The sequence below is a fragment of the Lepidochelys olivacea genome, assembly GCF_965140295.1.
Source record: "Lepidochelys olivacea isolate rLepOli2 genome assembly, chromosome: 5".
Taxonomy (NCBI): Eukaryota; Metazoa; Chordata; order Testudines; family Cheloniidae; genus Lepidochelys; species Lepidochelys olivacea.
The window spans coordinates 90,141,117-90,162,005 of record NC_140415.1 but is presented as its reverse complement, the minus strand read 5'-3'; the positions used below and the strand labels follow the sequence as shown (position 1 = coordinate 90,162,005).

The following is a 20,889-nucleotide window of genomic DNA, read 5'->3' as shown; positions in this document are numbered from 1 at the left end:
ATATTTTTTGCTCAAACATAAGAATTCAAGAATAGGTCAGAGGGGAGACGGGCAGTCCTTAAGAAAGAAGTATGAAATAAAAAAGTTTACCAACCTGATGATCCTGCATGTTCAGACATGTTCCTTTCATCATCTTCAACGCAGCTTCCTCCTGAGAAGGAACACTTCTCATGATGCTGTTTCATTCAGGTAACTGGGCCTTGCATTTCTTTGTTGCACTGTTTGCATTTTGCGTGCATGCCTGTCTTACTCACAGGTAGAGGAACTTCATTAAAATATTCCCAAATTGGGTCTCTTTTATGGCCTGCTGCCATTATAGGTTTTCCCTTCTAGTGAGAGAGTGGTATGGTAGATCTCAAATCAGTGAAGGTTACACTCAGAAAGACCTCAAGACTTCTGGAATATGCTGCTCGAACAGTTTCACTTTTGTTCCTACTGCCTGTCTCTCCCTTCTCACCTTTATCTCCAGACTTCTTCTCCTTGTGCAGATCTATTCCACCCCAAACAATCTTCTATTCATTGAACTTTTTGAAACTTTGCACTTTTAGAGAGAGGTAAGGGATTGACTCTGTGTACAGAAATGTGCAGAAGGACAATAGAGTTGAGGTCTGTTATTTCTCACCTCTATCTATTTAATTTATTTATTTAAAAACATTTTTGCTGTTTAACAAGCATGTTATCTCTGGAGACACAAATCCACAGTTTGAGAACTGCAAAACTAAGCATCTCTGATGATATCTTCTAGACTGAGCACTGAGTCCCATTGGGTAGATAGAAAGATTAACCTAAATAATCTATACAGAAGCCCCTGGAACCCCATAAGATTGAGTCCCTAATCCATGAACTATTGGAACTCATTTACAAAACTTTTCTTAAACATTACTTGACTATATTGTCTCGTACTATAAAATTAGAATTTATAATCCCTATTCCATGATGAGATATCTTTGAGCTACACCGCTACCCCGATATAACTCGGTCCTCGGGAGAGAAAAAAATCTCACCACGTTATAGGTGAGACCGCGTTATATTGAACTTGCTTCTCCCCCTCCCTCTCCCTCCATTCCTGATCACCCCCTCCAGAGACCCCTGTCCCTAATCACCCCCAGGACCCTATTCAACATTCTGACTCCCTGTCCTCTGACTGCTCCAACCCCTATCCACGCCCCCTGCCCCTTGACAGGCATTCACCGGCAGTGGCAGGAAGCAGAGCAATGCGACCCCAGCCCACTCCACTCCTCCACCTCCCAGCCGTGGCTCTCCGCTTCCCACCGCTGGTGAGTGCGGGAAGATTGGGGAGAGGACGCCGCCCCCCACCCCACCGTACTCACCTATGGCAGGAAGCGGAGCGCCGCAGCTGGGAGCTGGTGGAGTGGAGCGGGCTGGGGCCAGGCTGCTTCGCTTCCCGTCGCTGGAGAGTGCGGGGAGGTTGGGGAAAGGACATCCTCCGCACTCACCGGTGGTGGGAAGCGGAGCTATGCAGCCCCAGCCCCAGCCGTGTTGCGGGGTGTGGGGGTGGGTTGGGGAAAGGTCCTGCACTCACCTGTAGCGGGAAGTGGAGCGCCGTGGCTGGGAGCTGGCGGAGTGGAGTGGGCTGGGGCCAGGCTGCTCCACTTCCGCCGCTGCTGGTGTGTGAGTGTGGGGGGGGATCCCATTCCCCAAGCCCCCTCCCTCGAGCGACACAGCTGGGGCCGGGGCAAGGGAAGCGGAGCGGGCTGCTCCTGGCCCCCCGCTAATCCCCTGGGCCACTCTGGAACTGTGGGGCCCCCAAAAGTGCCCCCCCAGCTCCTGCCTCCCAGACTCTGGTGGGGGGGAAGCCCCTGACCGTCCCCGAGACCCTCTGCCCCTTATCGAATGCCCCGGCCCGGCACCCTTAACACGCTGCTCAGAGCAGCATGTCAGAGCTTTACCACGTTGTTTGCGAACCCGCGTTGTATCGGGGTAGAGGTGTATAATGTATCTTAATTAAAATATCTTTAGCTCCGTTTTTTTCCTCAAAAAGATTTTTTTTGATAAAATGCCAATTTAAATTAAAAAAAATCAAAATTTTTATTTTTTTTAAATAATTGATTTTTATCTGTCCTACCTTGTAAACAAGTTAAAAAATTTTTTAAATTGTTTCCTGAGTTGCTCCAGGACTAACTAACTTATAACATACAGCAAAAAGCAGACTTGATAAACTGGGTATTCCCACTATTAATATAATTAAATGGGAAAGACATTAAAAATAAACTGCACAGCCTGATTGTGACTTGGCAGTTTTAGTTGCCCTGCATTTATGTAAATGACATTCAATTTTGAGATCACTGAGCAGTTAGAAGACTTATTACTGTAAACAACAATGCTTTTTAGTGTGATTATAGCAGCATGGAAGCTTCTAGAAGGAGTTAGTTAACATTTAAAAATGAAGCAAAGAAATGAAGTAACCGTGAAATAATGCAACATGATACTTTCTTTCCGATGTGATAGATGTCAAAAGGACTTTATTTTATATGGAGATAAGTGAGACCTCACATTATATTGTCACCAATAGTTTTAAAGATCTTTTCTTTCATCAGATATTAAATTTGTAAGTAGTCTGCTAAATTATCACAGTGGAGTGTGTTCCAAGTTACTGAACTTGTCTTCTGCCCTAAATGAATTAACAAAACAATCGTTTTGGGGAACTAGGGATGTGCTTCAGGGCCAAAATGAACTGTTAAGTGCTCAGTGCATCATAGGAATTGTGTTCTTCATTGACCATTTAAAGTAGAACTGTTAAGAAAATTCCTTCTTGGAATCTATAGAGAAGCAGACATGCCTGCCTCCCTAAGTCTGGACCAGACAGCACTGACATTTCAGCCTAGAGAACAATTTGTGTTCACAATCCTTCCTACTGTATGAATGTCGATGACAGTCAAACTGACTCCTAGAAGCTGGAGATTGCAGAGTCTCTCCTGATGCCACGTGCAAGTACATTTTTGTATTCATATTGTTGTGAAATTTAGCTTGCTATGCCAAAGGGATTTAGTTGAAATCGACCTACTCTACTATGCGCTTTTTGATTCAACAATTTTCACCTCTTCAGATGAATGCAGTACCATTTTCCCCAGGTTTTAGTGAGCTAGTTGACTGCTAATGGCACAAATAAAACAGAATTTAAACAATATTTGAGACATAAATATTATATTTCAGAATTGACAGCAGATTTTGCAGCTTGTTTAAACTAGTTATAGTGTGGTTGCATATAAAGAAGATCAAAGATCCAGGACTTTTAAAAAAGATTGATTTTGACCATTGAAAAAATGAGACTATCCTCTTCATCTTTTGATGAGGAGAAGCTGTTACAAAGTTGTTGTGTTTCAGTAAATAAACATTTACCCTTAATGTTTAGCTGATTTTCCTCTGAGTAATCCATTATGCATTATTAAAAACTCCCCAGTATGGCGTAGGTATATCAGAATGCTTATGCAGTTACATGGATCAATATTTTATAAACTCATTTTCCACATTAATGCACAAAGGTAGATGAATAGAAGGAAATGTGTTGATATTGGTTCAAAATCTCAGAAAACAACACTGTAGAACAACAGTTGTATATCAGCATTAAGGAAAATGTGTCTTGAAGAATTAATCTGGCTCCTGTAAATAGATCTGAATTTTTTTAAATGAAATTGTTACTTTGTGATTTTGTATCGGGAAGGGACCTAATCCTAAAATCCTTACTCATGTGCCATTGATGTCAGAGAGACTGCTTAAATGGGCCTTCACATCAAACTCCGCTGCAAGCCTCTTTAGCCAACGCTATACAAACTTCAGTGTTTCCAGCTGTCGTAGTGCCACGAGCTTTTTACTTTTTTTTCCCTGTTAAAAGCACAGTTGGCTTGTCAGCATCATAAATTCTCTAATATATCAGAGTGTATTAATTACATGTTTGAAATGGGTATTCCTTGCATATTTTTTCTTTTCTTTTTTGCCTAGACAATTGTATACTGAGCCTTTGAAAGTCATTGATGTAATTTTCAGTTAACGGAAGGAATGTACACCATCCAAACTGCCACACCCAATCTGTTTAAGAGGACAATATTTTTTGTGTCTACATGCCCTTCAGTATTTAGGGGAAGAAGATTTGGGGTTGAAGTCAGTTTATAGAGGAAAAATACAAGTCTAAGGTTTTATTGTTTGAGAAGTCAGAACGTTTAGGCTAAAGCAGAATGCTAAAGGATCTATGGAAAACCTGCAAGGTAAGGAAAAGCATGAGCTTCTTAAAAGAAACAGCATTATTATTACTAATTATTTGAATTATGGGAGCTTCTAAGAGCCCTAGTTAAGAATCATGCCTCCATTGTGCCAGGTGCTGTACAGACAAGTAATAGAGAAGAGTCCCTTCCCCATAGACTGTACAGTCTAGCATAGACCTCAAACTTAAGAGAAGCTCTCTTATTTTTGAAATTGCTGATGGGTTTCTTAATTATGGAGTGAAAATTTATATAGATGGGATTTTTATTGCATAAAAATCCCAAATGAAAATGCTATATTTTGAGGCCAGTATTTTAAGAAAAAGCATATTTGTGATCTAAACATTGAAATTGTAACAGTTCTTTTAACTTGTTTTAATAAAAAAAAATTAAAAAGCAGCAGCTTTGGCGCTGTTCTTTTATTCTGTCAAGTGTTACCATTTAAAAATGTTTTCAGAGGATTATAATTTGATGGCTGCTAAAATGTGGCATAAAGAGAGAAATGGATAGGGTTTTTGTTCCTTTATTATTGGCTGGTATTGCCTACCCTGCTTGAGTCCTTGTCTACTGTGTGCTGGCACCCCTGCAGACTTACTTCTCTGTCGGTGAAACTTTCGTTTTTTCTCTCTCCAGTCCATTTACATCCAGAGCAACTAACCTGGGATAAGAACACACAAACACATTTTGGGCTTGGGGCAGTGAAGTATGCCTTTAATCCTAAACTTCCAAGAGGAACAATTTTGCCCATAATAAACCTACTCGCATGTTCCAGCAGTGGACTTGCCCATGATTTCCATGTGAGATGATTTCCTTTCCAGGCTTCTTGCCGCACTACTCACAGGTAGTCACACACAAACTTCACATGACACTGAGGACATAGTGTAGACAGAGCTTCCTTTGGAGCTTGACCTTTGTTTCTCAAAAAGAATGCTAGGGGCTATTGCCACAGCAAAACGAGCCCTTCTTTGAAGAGTCAAGCATTGCCCCACACTCAAGGTTTGAGGGCCAAATCATCAGATACACTGGAACAGCACTTGACCCTCCTATGAGCGGGACATAGGTTCCTTTCTGTTATCTTTCCGTCCTGCTGATCCTGAAGTCATTTGGTGCCAAACCAGTATGGCCCTCTGGATTAGGGCTTCTCTACCTAGTGCTGGTGGTGATAGTCCCCAAGAGACAATTCCTACCACCCAGGATCACTCAGGGGACCTGGAGTGTGTAGCACAGAGGAAACAGCTAGATCCTGAAGTCTTTTTACTCAGGTTTTTATTCTTTACTGAGGATTTGGACCAAATATATTGCTGGTTTCAATTCCCTCCTCTCCCTTTCCTGTAACTTAGGCCTTGTCTACACTAGGGGGGGTAAGTTGTCCTAAGCTACGTAACTCCAGCTTTGTGAATGATGTAGTTGGAGTCGACGTAGCTTAGGTTGACTTACTGCGGTGTCTACACTGCGGTGTGTACACAGGGCTCTCCCATCCACTTACATTATGCTTTTCATTCCGGTGGAGTACTGGAGTTGACAGGAGAGCGATCTGCGGTCAATTTTAGTGGGTCTTCACTAGACCCACTAAACCGACCCTAAGTGCATCATTTGCAGCAGCGTCGATCCCCAGTAAGTGTAGACATGCCCTAACAAAACAGTACCTTTCATATGCTCTATGATTGTATTCAGAGTAAAATGACTAATGCATACCATATTGTTGATCCATTATCCATATGATTGCTAATAAGTGTTTAGAGCATAGGCCATTACCAGGCACTGTTACATTGAGGATTAATAGGAATGTAGTTACATTTTGATGGGTCTGTTGATCTGATTTGAACTCTTAATACTAAATGTCAATAATTTTTTTTCTTTTTTTAAGGAAAAAAATTACCTTTGCAAAAGAAGAGAGAGGAAATTAAATCATAAAACTTTTTTTAAAATAATATTAATGGTCTCATTCAAGATCTTCAAAGCTAAGAAATTCAGAGTTCAGGTTGGAAACTCAGTCCTTTTGCTTTTCCTGTTTGTTATTGCAGGAGTCTCCGTATAATATAGTGCATGTGGAGGAGGCTGTCACATGCTTTGTGTGTTGCAATCCATAAAAACAGTGCAGTTAGGGTAAGGACAGAGTTTCAGCCCTAACTGATGCTCCTTACTCTTGTCAGACATATAAATATTAAGGTCCACATTTTAGAACATGGGTACAATAGATGTCTTCATAAAGCTGGACACTAAGATTGCAATCCTACAATGAGCTCAGCATGGAGTCACTCATGTCACTCATGGAGTCACTCATGGCAAATCCCAGGGACTGCTCACATGGCGCTTACTGCAGGATCAGGTCCCAACTGTGTAACCAGGCTACAAGTTTGCTGAGTGCCATCAGCTTCCAGTGAAATTAGTGGGAAATGCACAGTGGTTAGCAGAATGTGGATCACATATATATCACATATAGCTATTAGCTCATGTAAATGCAAGTTTTTGCAAGCGAGTGCATGTTCATTTGTCTTGAGCTGCAGCCACGGAACTTATGTTTGCATATTTTAAATTTTTTTTTGTGGCTTACATTTGCTTGCTTTGCGAGCTCGGTCTGTAAAATGCAGTAGTGTTGTGCCATCTGTATTGTTTGAGCACTAAGCCAAGGACTTTTTGTTTCATCTGTGATTCACATTTTGCTGCAATGATTCAGTGCTCCATAAACCATTGAAATGTACTGCTTTGTATAAGCCAGCATATAGTATTTCGTGCGACAAATAGATACCTGTGTTGTCAGGATATCCTGGCAATATGGTAGCAGTAAATTTATTTAATTCAAAGTAAAAATTTTCGGAATTATCATTTTCAATTTAAAAAATATTACTTAACTATGTGCTTCATAACAAACTCTCGGCTGACTTAAAATAATGCAACCCAGACACTTCTGTGAGGTTGCACAGAGTTTGAGTGTAGAATTTGGCCCTCTACACGTATTGATAAGGAACACTTGTCATTTTGTGATCATTTTGCTCATTGTATCAATTTATGGTGCCCATAGTCTTGTATCCTGGCACAGGCAAGACAAATAACTTTCTAAATTACAAGGCCATATAACTGTCCTACACAACAGTAAACTAAATGTAATTTTTTTTAAAGGTAATATGCTATTTTTTTCTTCGGGAAATTTGTTCAGCAAGTGAATAGCATAGAACAGGAATGTGACTGAAAGTCAGTCACTGCTGGTTCATTATTTGTGCCCTGCATAGTATAATGACTGAATGTTATATAGGCAAATTATGGATTTCATGTCATTACACCACACTGAAAATTCAAAGGAAAGGGACAGTTACTAACATAAAGGGAATGAGGGTCAGGACGGAAGTAGTAGAGGCGACTAGTCCTTATCTGAACTAATTGTTGATGCCCTTATGGCAAGTGACACTGACAGTCAAAGCATAGTGGGAGATCTGCGTTCAAATTGGGCTTGGAGAAGAATAAAATAACTTTGCCTCAAGGTTAGTGGGTGTTCATCCACATCACAGAACTATTGCTTAATCTGGCAGTTTTGGAAGTATCTGTTCAGGAGAGGCATGAGGGTGATGCTAATGTGGCAGGCCCAGAAGTGCTTTAGCAGAGTTGTTTGATTATGCTCACTTTTTGTGGTTCTTACAGGCATTTTCAGTTCCACACTTTCATAAAAAGCAATATTGTGCAAGTCAGACCACTGGTAGATGAGGGAAAAAGATAAAAGGCCAAATCACCCAGTAAACCACACTCCAAAGTAAAATGAATTCTGGTATCTGGCTGGCTAACAAATACAAGATCAAACATCTGTGTGCCAGATATACAAGATTCTGTGTGCGCCACTGCTGAGTTGTCTGCACAAGATGCTATTTTCTTTATTTTAGGCAGATTTGGAAGGGGATCTATTGGGGAGGCAAGTCAATATTACATTTCAGACTCAATATTTTTCTTTTTTCACAGTGTGCTTTTTTCCACCTCCTTTCTTCTAGGGGCTTTTCCCTACTCATTATTCATTATGATGTGGTTCTGAATTCTGTGCCCTAGAGTTTGTTTAATTAGGTAGCCAGGACAGCCCAGTGGACAGCACATCATTGCAATTAAGTACCTTTCCTGATAGTCTTGCAGATGCTCCCCTGGTGTTTACAGTCTTCATTGTAAACTGTGCAGTGTTTATAAGCTCTGCAGGGGCAACTGTGGAGCTTCCAAGCTGTGTTCCTGTCTCTGCAGAGCTAAGCCCCAGGGTGACTCCTGAGCCTCAGCAAAGTAGGCAGCTCCCTCCATGGCCCTTTTTCTCTAGCAGCCCTCTTCTCATATCTCTGAATGAGCAGTGGCTGCTCCCTGGGTCTTGAGCAAGTGTCTGAGAGGTTGGGGAAGGCAGAGAGATGGAGTTTAAAATTTCTTCAGAATTTCCAGTCCCAGTGGAATTCTAAATCTCCGTGAGCCTCATTAAAGCCATGCCCTACGAACCCCCTTACCTCAGGATAAGTGTCAACAGTTTTTCATCTTGAAAAACTTTAGTTAGTGAAATGGTTCCTTAGTATGCACCCCAAATGTTACTGACCCTTCACAAATCTGCCTCTCTCTACTTACCAGCTTTTGCCTTTTGCTTGATTATTCCACTCATGTCCCTTCCCAATCACCCAATAATACCAGCTACCCCCGCCCCCGTTTGTTTGTTTCTCTTATATCAGTCTTCACAAGCAGCCATCCTGAACTCATCCATAAGTCCACTACTACTGCCTTCTTCAAATTCCTTCTCAAATACTCATTTTTATCATCAGCCCCACAAGAAATTAGCCTCCTGTTAAACTATAGTAAAAATAGCTAGGCCAAGGGCCAGTTAGGGATAGTGTGTATGTATAATGGGGAGGGGAGTTGACTGTATGATAAATCTCTCCCCCGCCATTCCCAATTGGGACTCTTCATTTGTGAATTATCCTTTTAGGGGCAGGGATTTCTTTCTTTGTGCATGGACAGTGCCTAGCATATTGTGAATGCTCCCACGCAATACATAAATAATAATTTATATCAAAATGTGCATGTGCGAGGAGGGGTTGGTATCATTAGATGCAGGAGAAGTGGAGCCCAGTGCTTGCGTTGGGGCCTGTGAATAGTTGTTAATGTTCAGAAGTTGGCAGTGTCCAGATAAGGGTGAGGTGTTCAGGAGTTTGCTGGTGACTTGTGTACATTACAGTGAGGACTTAACCAAACATTCACTACTTGATGATGTCACTCCCTCTGTGAGGGAGCTACTGTTATCTAGAGCGGAGTGGAAAATGACTTTCCTGTCCTGTGAGAATTTTTGAGATTTTGAAGAGTTTTCCCATTCTGAATTGGGATGAAAAGTCAAAATCTCAAAACTTAAATGAGCCAACAAGCTGATGAAATTTTCAGATCAGGTTCATCATAGTGTTTTGTTTCAGTGATTTTGAAATGTTTTATTTCAATTTTGACCTTTTAAACATTTTCCCCCTTTTTAGTATATGTTAACTAAAATTTCTGAGCTAAAAGTAATTTAAAATAAAAAAAAACTAACCTTTTTCTTTCTAACACATCAAAGCGAGATGTTTCAAAATTGTCAGGTTGGAGGGGAGGGGGGTTCAATTTTTTCAGAGAGCACTAGGATTAGTTTCTTACTCTTAACCTGTTAGGTACTGCTGCCTCTTATGCTATGCTGGCCACTCACCAGAGGAGTTGGCTCAGCTGCAGGCAGCTGGCTGGTAGGAGTTCACTATGTGGCCATCAGCAGTAGCTTAAGTGGCACTGCCCTCTACAGCTATAAACTAAATTGGTTTCTTTACAGAAGTAAGGGACCTATGGCTATAGGATTTCTGGACCCCAGAAATCAAGCCTGCATCACTGTTAGGGAGCTGGAAATAACTTGTGATCTTTTCAACTGATTTTTTTCTAAGCTTTCAAGCCTAGTGATTCACATCACTTTATGATCTCAAGGTTTTCTTTACAAAGAAAAGAACTAGAAACTTCTCTTTTCCAGTGAAAATTTAGATTGTCCTTTACATTGTTTGGTCTCTCAATGTAGGGGCGGGTCTTAGCTGTGAGCTTTGGGCCATCTCTGCTGAAACATCATGTTTCCCACTTACACATGAGATGCTTGGGAAGAAATGAGTTGCCTGTCAGGAGCAGATTTTTTTTTTTGTCTCTAACATTTGTGAAATTGTGTGCGTGCTCTCTCTTTTGCGCGCTCGCTCTTTCTTTTGTTGCCTCCCATGGAATTTCTCTGTGGATAGGACTCTGAATATTTCATAGATAAAAAATAAAGATTTTATTAAGATTCACAGTTGGAAAAATGTTTTTGTTTTATTTAAAGGACAATGGTGTGTTAGTGCTAACATTCCAAACTTCACTGCTCTTAAAAGTCAAACCATACTAACCAAATGGCATAAATGTTATGCCACTGGTATGAATGGTCTAAAATCAGCTTATGGGTAGCAGATATCCTGTGGTGATTTTTACTTTCAGAGGGAATTAAAACTATTTGGATTCTGTTTCTGTCTTTGTTAATTTATAGACTTGTGTTTGCCTTTCATTTACTCTGAAGTTACTAGCCTCTTTCTCTGGCTTTTGCTGTTTTGTACAACAGCATCCCTTTTATCCCTTGAGGGAAAAGAATACTGAACATGGGGAATAAATGAGGGGTTAGTATCCCTATAACTTCTGCTATGGATTGGCATAATGATGATGACAAAAGAAATACTTTGCACATATTATAATTACTATTATGAAACACTCTTCAACTTCAAAATGCTGTACAAACATCAACTAATTAATCCTTTACCTGCCATTGCCAAGATTTTCATGAGCTAAATAGTGTTGTCATTTGAAACCTCAGGTTCGTTAACCCACTTTCCTGTTTTCTGTGATTTTTTTTTTCTTCTAACAAGCTGTTGAATACTACTTGCCAATTTATTTTCTAGGTTCCATGTTTTTTTTTCCCCAGGGAGGAGGGTGTTCTTTGTGTACTAGTAGAGTCCTGTGAACTGCAGATGTATCTTTGTAATGGGCTTACAACTCTCAAGCTTTGTGTCATGCTGACCTTCTTTCTATAGGCTGGATGCCCTTACCTTAGGACAGTCCTACGCTTGGAACTTTCCTACCTACATCATTGTCACTCTTACATGGATCTGAGAAGTCACTGTAGAGCTGTGCAGGTTGCTTCCGGGCTTACATTGCAGTGTAGACATACCCTGAGACTCATGGCTGCAGGGTTTTTTTTTATTGCAGTGCAGACATATCCATAGAGGTCATGTCTGTGCTGCACACTTAGCCCAAGTCTGTGGGACCTGCGCTTGTAGACTCAGTGTTTCCAAGTCCATGCTTGAGTGTTCACACTTCCCTCTAAACCTGGGTTTACAATTGCTGAACCCACGTCACTCAGCCTTGCTAACACATCCATACTGCTTATGCACACCTTTTGACTCAGGTTTGCCACTTCACCTGCGTCCACGTTACAAAGTGACAGGGTTTGGACTCAGATCTCAGCTCTGACCCCTACTAGTGTTGTAGCAACCAGGCAAGGTACTAACAAATGTCAACAGGACTTTATTTTTAAAGTGGAAACCTCTTTACCAAGCTGCTGCTGCACCCTCGGTAGCTCTCACTCCGCCTCCTCAACTCCCCCCCCCCTTCCTGTTTCCTGTCCTTTCAGATTCCCAACAGCCAGTGCTCCCAGTTCTAATAATTACAAGCATCTTCTAAACACCACATTCCCTCCTTTCTTAAGAAACTCTCCCAATTAAAATAAACATTGTTGTTCTAACCACAGGAACCAATATGAAACAAGACACTATGCTGTTGGCAGAAATATTACACTGAAAACACTGTAGATACTACATAACATAGTCTCTAGTCCAGACAGGTGGTCGTCTGGGTCTGACAGGCCGTCTCTCAAGCCCTGGTTCCAGTGCAATGTCTTGTGTTGATACTATGGTGAAGTCATCCAATGCAGACTGGGTGTTGGCATAATCTCCTGTTGGTGCATAGGCAGGTGCAAGATAAGAAGCATTCTATACCCGTCCATCAGAAAGTCAGTAGGTGTAAGGTCCCTTCTTCTCTATGATTTTAAGAGCAGCTGTGAATTTATGGTCCCTTTTGCGTAAAATTTCAGGTTTTCGTATTCTAACAAAGGAACCACACTCAAACTTTGGTTCCTTAGCACCCAGCCGCTTGTCTGTGAAAGCTTAGATGTTGCTTAGTTCTGTTCAACTGTGTTTCTCACATCCTCGTTTGGGGCATCAGGTCGTGCCTTTAACAATCCAGCAATGTTCAGTTTAGTATTCATCTGTTTCCCATGCAGTAACTCTGCGGGTGATCTTTGCATTGTGGCAAGTCGTGTAGCCCGGTATGCTTCCAAGAAATCAGTACTGAAGGTTATTCACAATCGTCCTTCCAGTTTAGCCATTTGCAAACTCTCTTTCAAACTTCTGTTAAACCGTTCGATTTCCTCATTGGCTTGAGGGTAATGTAGGGATGACCTTCTGTGTAAAATGTTCCTCTGTGCTAGAAAAGTTTCAAACTCCAGGGAAGTAAATTGACTACCATTATCTGAAACCAGTTCTTTGGGGTTACCTTCCCTGCTAAAAACTGAAGAGAGGAACTTAATTACTGTAGCAGAAGATATTTGCGATGTAAACGCTACCTGAGGCCATTTACTGAAATAGTCTATTAAAGTGATGGCATAACGGCAGTCACTTGGAGCAGTATCAAAGGGTCCTACAATGTCAATTGCCACTTTTTTTCATGCAGATTCAGGAAGAGGAACAGGCTGTAATGGAGGGGTACATGTCACTGCTGTCTTATCGTGCATTTGGCAAGTGACACAGGATTTTATGAGTGCTTCAGTTTGAGAGTCCATCCCTCGCCACCAATACAGATCCCATAGTCATTGTTTGGTTCTGACAATTCCTTGATGATTATCGTGTGCCAGGTGTATGAGTTTTGACTGTAATTCTTCTGGCACAAGTAGCCGGTGTGTATCTCGTAGCACACAGCCATCTAGCAAAGAACGTTCATCCCAAACTCTAAAATAAGGCATCAAAACTGGGTCAAAGTTTTTAGGGTTACTGGGCCATCTTTTTGTCAGAAATTCCCGTAGTTTTTGTTGAATTGGACACGCTGAACAAGCAGCTTGAAATTGTTCTTTTGTAACTGCAGTAAGAGCGCTTGTAATAAGCGCAACTATTACATCCTCATCCTCTGGTGGACCATCTGGTGAAGGCAAAGGCAGGCGAGAAAGGCAATCCGCGATGACATTTTGGTTTCCAGGCTTATATTCCAGTTCATCATTGAAAGAGAGTAGTCTTGCAGACCATCTAGCAATAAGATATCCTGCTTTTCCCAGTCCTTTCATGGTGAGCAACGTCGTCAAAGGGCTGTGGTCCGTGCACAACTTGACCGTGCGGCCCCACAGGTAAGTTCTCCATTTTTCAGTAGCCCAGACACAAGCAAGTGCTTCTTTTTCAATTGTACAATATTTCCTCTCTGCATTACTTAGTGTCCTTGAAGCAATTGCAATAGTCCTCTCTGTGTTGTCCTCATGCAATTGTGTGAGAACAGCCCCAAGTCCATAATCAGAAGCATCAGTAGTTACAACTGTGGGCAATGCAGCAGTGAATAGTGCAAGTACTGGACTATGTACAATCAAGTCTTTCACCATTTCAAAACTAGCTTGTGCATCCGTTGTGCACACTAAGGTTGAACTTCTCCATAGTAATTCTCATAACGGTTCAATGACAGAAGCGTAACTGGGAATGAATTTTGCATACCAGGAGGTAAGACCCAAGAAGGAATGTAAGGTTTGCAGATCTGAGCATTTGAAATTGCCAGCATATGATCTGGATCAGGTTTTAGTCCAGCCTGTGAAATTGCATGCCCCAGAAAGAGAGTTCAGTTTGTCTAAATTTGCATTTGGATCTATTGAGCTGGAGGCCTGCTTTGCTGATGGAGTTTAGTACAGACTGCAGGTTATTGTCATGCTCCTCAGAAGTATTTCCAAACACGATAATATCATCCAGATAGCACTGAACTCCATGTTGATTCTTCAGAATCAATGACATCATTTTTTGGAAGGCACATGGGGCAGATGCAAGACCATATGGAACACATTTAAAACGAAATAGTCCCTCACGTGTAATAAATGTTGTAAAGTCTCTGCTATCTTCATGCAACATAACCTGGTAGTATGTGGTCTGCAAATCAAAAGTAGAAAACATCTTTGCTCCACGGAGTTCTGCAAATACTTCTTTTATGTGAGGAAGAGGATGGCTGTCAATCACAATAGCTTTATTTGGCTCCCTTAAGTCTGCACAGAGGTGAATGCCTCCACCCTTCTGCATCACTACTATAGGTGAAACCCATTCAGAGGAGTCAATCTCTTCAATAATGTCCTTTTGAACAAGTTTTCTAAGTTCCTCTGAAACAGCTTCCCTGACTGAAAATGGTAAGCGCTGTAACTTCTGTCATACAGGCATCACATTATTCCACATTTTAACTTTATGCAGAAACCCATAAGCACAGCTGAGTTTCTCCTTAACCTGGTGTTGAGTCCCAGCTGAAACTGGTGTATGCACCGCAAGAGTGCTTTGCTGAGGAAGATCAATTCGTCCATTAACTACCCTGAGATTTAAAGCAGCCAATAAATCTCTGCAAAGGATTGGAGTGTCTTTGTGGACAATGTAGAACTCTGCAGTCACACAGCAATCACCAAACGTAACTATTGCTGGCAGGCAGCCATGTACTGGAATATGGTTTTTGAAATAGCACACCAAGTGAAGTTTGGGTTCAGTAAGAGGCACATCTTTAAAGTAATGCAAATAGATGCAATCAGGTAGTATAGATACTGCTGAGCCAATGTCCAACATTAGCTGAATAGAGTGCGGTCCGCCTGAGGGTATGGCGGAAACGTTTACAGTGCACTTTATTTGTTCTAGAATATGTGCAGTAGTGATTTTGTCCACGCTCAGCACGGTAACATCTGGCATTGTAATTGCATGCACCTGTTGATTGAACTGGCTGCTCAACATACTTTAGCAAAATGCCCAATCTTTTTGCAATGATTGCACTGAGCTACTTTTGCCATATATCCAGTGTAGCTTGCAAGGTGGTGTGGGGATCCACAGCGAAAGCATGCTTTTGCTGTATTTTGAATTTGCTGAATCGGTGATTTTCCATTAGTTTTCCTCTTGTAATTGTTTGTCTGCAGCGATAATGAACTTTTCTGCAAAGGAGTCACAGCCTTGACTGTGCCTCCTGTATCCATGCTCATTATTTTGGCTTCAGCTGTAGCTGACTCAATCTGAGTAGCAATGGTTATTGCTTTTTCTAGTGTAAATTATGGTTCTAGAAGTAAGTGTTCTCTTACACAAAGCATGTTTGTTTTCTCAATGAGCTGGTCTCTAATCATCTCATCTCCCACATTCCCAAAGTCACAAGTTACAATCAGACTCCTCAGGGAAGCAATATACTGCATTATAGTCTCCCCTGTTTTCTGCTCACGCTGGTGAAATCTGTAGCCATTAGCTACTACATTCACTTTTGGCACAAAAAAGTTCTTTAATGCAGTGAGTGCAGTCTCATATTTATCATCTGCAAGGGGAAAAGTGTTTTAAAAAAAAAAAAAAAAGTGCCCTTCTGCTCCAAGGCAGTGGATTAGCAGAGCATGCTTTCTTACTTCAGAAATCTCTGTATCAGTGGTTGCAAGCAGATAAGTCTCAAACATATGGATCCAGGCAATAAAAGCAATTGGAGGCTCACCTGGGCTTTCCAGAAAGGGTGCAGGTGGGTTCAGAGGCAGAAGATCCATCCTCGTCGCCAAAATGTTGTAGCAACCAGGCAAGGTACTAACAAATTTCAACAGGACTCTATTTTTAAAGTGGAAACCTCTTTACCAAGCTGCTGCTCCACCCTCAGTATCTCTCACTACGCTTCCTCAACTTCCCCCCACCTCCTTCCTGTTTCCTGTCCTTTCAGGCTCCCAACAGCCAGTGCTCCCAGTTCTAATAATTACAAGCAGCATCTAAACACCACAACTAGAGACCTAGGACCCAGGTCTTCAGTGCTTGCTGATCTAAGGCAGATGGATTTGTGTGTGGAGGGAAGACTGGCTTGGACGCAAACCTGAATCAGAGCCCGGTGTTAACATCCAATGCAGACATTCCCAGAGTGTATGTCTGTAATTGAGGAGAGGGGAATCCATTGATCTCAGATGGAGAAAACTTTGCTTATTGAAGGGTTAATAACTTCATAATCCTACCATCACTGCATGGTGTTTCAAAAACTTATGAGCAAGACAATCCGCTGACCATAGACTTGGTTTTTTTACACCTTTACTTAGAAGAAGGTAATATGAGAAAGTAAGAGCAGCAGATGCTAATGTGTTTGTGAAAGTTTCACAAATGGTGATCAGACTCCAATCAGGGCTTTAGCTGAAGGGAAGCTCTGTGACTCACTGTTACAGTACATATAGCATGAGAGGGCAGAAGGGAAAGGACACTCAATTCTTCCCAGCAGTTAGCATTGAGCTGCTATTTATGAATAAAGTTATAGCAGGAGTAAGATTCAGTGCCCTGACTTGATTTGTCTATCAAGCATGGTATTCCATAATTAATAGGTTAGTAGATTCAGTGCTTTAAATTTAGGATATATTGAATCAGATACTCTTGACCTCTTTGAAAGAATTGAGAGTAAGATCCAGTCTGCCCCATATTGTCTGTTTTTTAAACTGAAAATAGTCTACAAAGTGGGATTCTGTAGAATTCTGAAAGAAAGAGTATGATATTTGTGTGGGTGTAATATAGAGCCAGGATTGCTTTTCAGACGGTCTTGTACTTCTATTTAAAACACAGGTGGAAATGGCTACCAGTTAGTTTATGTACAATACTTGTTTCATAATCTGGTAATTTGCAGTCTTCAATTAAATGTGCTGTGTGTGCATCATTAGTTAAGTTTGATTATTCCTAATAATGAAAAGGAACCCATTCGTTTAATTTACGTAAACATAACATAAAATTTTATTTTTAATTTATTTTTGCTTCATCTGATTTGCAGCTGTTATGATTATAAATGCAGTGATAAGTGTAGCATGATTTACTTAATGAAATCAGGCCAACCTACAGCTAGTTTTCTGTTTGGGAAAACCTTATCAGGCAGGGCTTTTAATACATTTTTGTTACTGTATTTTAGCAGTCATCTGTTCCACTATGTGCTCCAACATATGGAGAGGGACACAGTATGATATTTTTAGAGACTAGGAACAAACTAAGAAATTTTTTGGTGGCAGCTCATCACTGCAAGAACCTAAATGTCTGTGTCTACCAAAGGATCATTTTCAGGCCTAAATATATATGCAATGTCTCTTCTGCTCCATTGATAACCAGTTTAGCTCAGCCAGCATGCACCATTCAAGGACAGAGGAATCTGCATTGTCTTAACTCACTTACACTGATAAATTAAATTTTAAGATTTGTTTAATGTACCAGGGATGTTCCTCCATCCCTGACTTCATAGTAGAAGAGAAAATATAATCTTTCTGCTATCCTTTCATCCATCCAGCCATCCTTCCATCCAATTATCTATCTAATGTGTCCATCAAATCAATTAAAATCTGTACCTAAACATTTTTGTTTTGATTTCACATACTTTGGGGGCAGATCTTCAGCTGGTGTTGCAGCTGTAGCAGTTTATACAAGCTGAGGATCTGCCCCCAGCGAATTTCAGTGTTCACAATTTTTTAGAAATTGTACCAGAGCTTAGAAGTTTCGATGGCTCAAAGGATTTTTTTTTTTATTCTTGTGTCTTACATGCTTCTGCTAAAAGGGTATATATTTCGGAACCCAGAAGAGGCAGGAGTGGTTTGCTCAGTTTAAGCACTCTCAACTCCCATTGTTTTCATTTTGCTTGGTTACTAATCATTGTTCATTATAGCTGATCAAAACTTTTTCATCAAAACTTATTTTTGACCAAAAAAGGCCTTGTTTTAAAATGAAAAAAACTATGGAAAATTTCCATTTTGTTTGAAAATGTCCAGTTTCTCAATGAAAACCCCCCAAATCAAAAATGTTCATGCTTTTGTTGTTGGTTTAAGAAAAGAAAAATTCCACTGGGGGGGGGGGAAGAAATGTTTTGCTTTCTTTGAGAATTGCTAATGGTAAATACCATTTTACAGCAAGCTCCACAAATCATGGCATGGCACATTTGGACAGAAGCCACATTTAGCCAATCATGTCAGAAGCATGCATCAGAGAGTAGCATTCAGCCCAGTAGCAACAGCAAAAGCATAAACTCTTTCCTTTTGTTCTCAGAGGATCTTATTCTCCAGGATGCTGAGCACCTCCCAAAAGAGGCTGAGAGTTCTTGACTCTTACTGACTTCACTAGAAGTGAAAAACTCTCAGCACCATGCTGAACTGGACTCAACAATTACTTAATGTTGCCTCAGTTTTTCTGTCATGAAGTGACGATTTCCTAGAGAAGGCAAGAGAGCAGGGAGAACACAGATTTCTTTTGATTTATTAATGGCTCAAGAAACTTTTAAAAAGTGTCTGCTCTGTCTATATTCAAAGGAACGTGGACTGCAGATTTTTGGGGGTGGATGGACGGACACTGAGCATTTAGAAGTCTGGTAATGAACAATTAAGGGGAGGGTAGACAAATATTCAAATACACTCACACTTCGTACCAACTCTTAAATGTGAAAGCGTAAAATAAAAATGTGGAGCATAGGAGCTTCACAGGATCCTCATTCGCCCACCCCACCCCACCAATAAGGAGAAGCCTGGGAACAGTCCGTTATTTTTATTTCCCTTCCTGATTCTCTGCGTTCCTTCTGGCAGCTTCTTACAGCATCTAGATTCATTCCTTCGTTATTTTTTGTAATGATCTAGACTGTGACTTGCAGCTCTTTAGAGATTCCACATATGGCTGCAGTCTGAATGTTAACCAACTTATTAAAAACATAAACTCAATTTTACCTCAAGGCTCTTTTCCCAGTTAAAGTGCAATGAGATTTCACAGTACAGATTTATTACAGTTGTCAATTTTTCCATATCTCCATCACAATATAATAATAGGTGCTACACAAACTAAGGTACTTAAAGTGCATTACAAATATAGCTAGGAGTCTATTCAGCCACTTCTGAGGTGGAGCTTGACACTGTTTAACAATGCACATTAATAATGCACAGCTTATTTAGGTCAGAGTAAAAAGAAAACTGTATCCAATGAAAATAATAAGGGGAATTTATAGAGGCAGATTGTCATTACCCAGACTGGAGTTGATAAGGACGTTGTCAGGCATAACAACCCTACTCTTGCAAATAGTGCGTTGAGCTCTTAAACAAACATGAATTGTTAGACCCCTCATATTTTTGTTTCATTTGAAAACGTGGCACAGCATGTCCAAGAGCAGAGTACAAAGTGCCCATGCTGGGGCATAGGGTCAGTACTGATCCAAGGGTTATGTGCGATATCATTATAGCTTACTTAAGTCTTGTTTACCTTGCTGCCTTTATAGAATGTGGTAGATCTGTTGTAATCTGTATACCATACACTTGGTGATCACTCTTGTCATCTAAAATTATTATCTTATTTATGGGCTATGAATAAATAAATAAGAGTTTTAGCCAGCTGAAACTCTTGAGTTTCTGATTCTCAAGAAATGTTGATATTTTGGAATTTGGGTTTATTTTGATTGGACCAATTTTTTTTTAAAAATTCCTCATGGATTGGAAATTTAAAAAAAAAATGTTTTGGAAATAATGACACATGGTGTTTCCAAGATGAAATATGCTTCCCAGGACTGGCAGATTGACAGTGGTGAAACTGTGAAATTGACAGTGGTGAAACTGACAATGTCGATTTCAGTCAGTATCTGTCAGGGATCCTAGATTCTGTGGCCACCTGACTCCCAAGCTGCTTGCTCAGGAGTTGGGAGCCCAGCTGGTCTGGAAGCCTGAGGTTCACAGCCTGGGGGAGTCTACATAGCCCCAGAGCCTAAGACCCTGGGAGTTCATGTCACAACCTCCGGGCTCTGTGGTTGGTATCCTGGAAGACCTGAGAGTCCAACTCAAGTTGGAGTTCTCAGGGCTTCCAGACTCCCTGCAGCGGAGCTGGGAGCCCAGACTCTGAGAGCCCTGACTTGAGCCAGGGCTGCCAGGCTCTAGGCTCCATGGTCAGGAGCCTGGAAGCCCTGAGGATCCCCCGGGTTTCCTGGCTCCACAGCAGGGAGCCTGGAATCCCTGGCATGGTAGAGCTGCCCTGGAACCATGGAGCCTGAAAGCCTGGGATCCCCAGTCATGGGGAAAGCTGCGTGGCAGGGCTGCCCAGAAACCACAGACCAGGATAGTGCACTTGGTGGGGCTGCCCCAGAGCCAGGGACCCTGGAAGTCTGGGGTCTCTAGCAGCCCACCAGGTGAGTGGAAAGGAAACCAGACAGGGTTCTGATGGATCCCCTGCCTCTGATTTGGCAAAAGTTCATTGGACCAGACTACCCTTTTGGAGAAGTTTCAGGCTCAACTAATTGGCATTTTCTGACCAGCTCAGGCTGTGGATCATTTGTAGTAAAGAAGTTATTTTTTCCCCTTCAAAAGTGCAAGGTGTGAATTAATCTGTAATCTTAATACTGATTGAATTTGCAGGGTGTTTCTCTGAGATTTTTGTCATAGCTAAACAGT

At 41.2% G+C, this 20,889-nt stretch overlaps 1 protein-coding gene across 1 annotated transcript in view; it reads left to right on the top strand.

The window, feature by feature from the left end:
• Positions 1 to 20,889, top strand: part of AOPEP (aminopeptidase O (putative)) — a 391,354-nt gene that overhangs the window by 309,016 nt on the left and 61,449 nt on the right. The gene's annotated exons all lie outside the window — the stretch shown is intronic.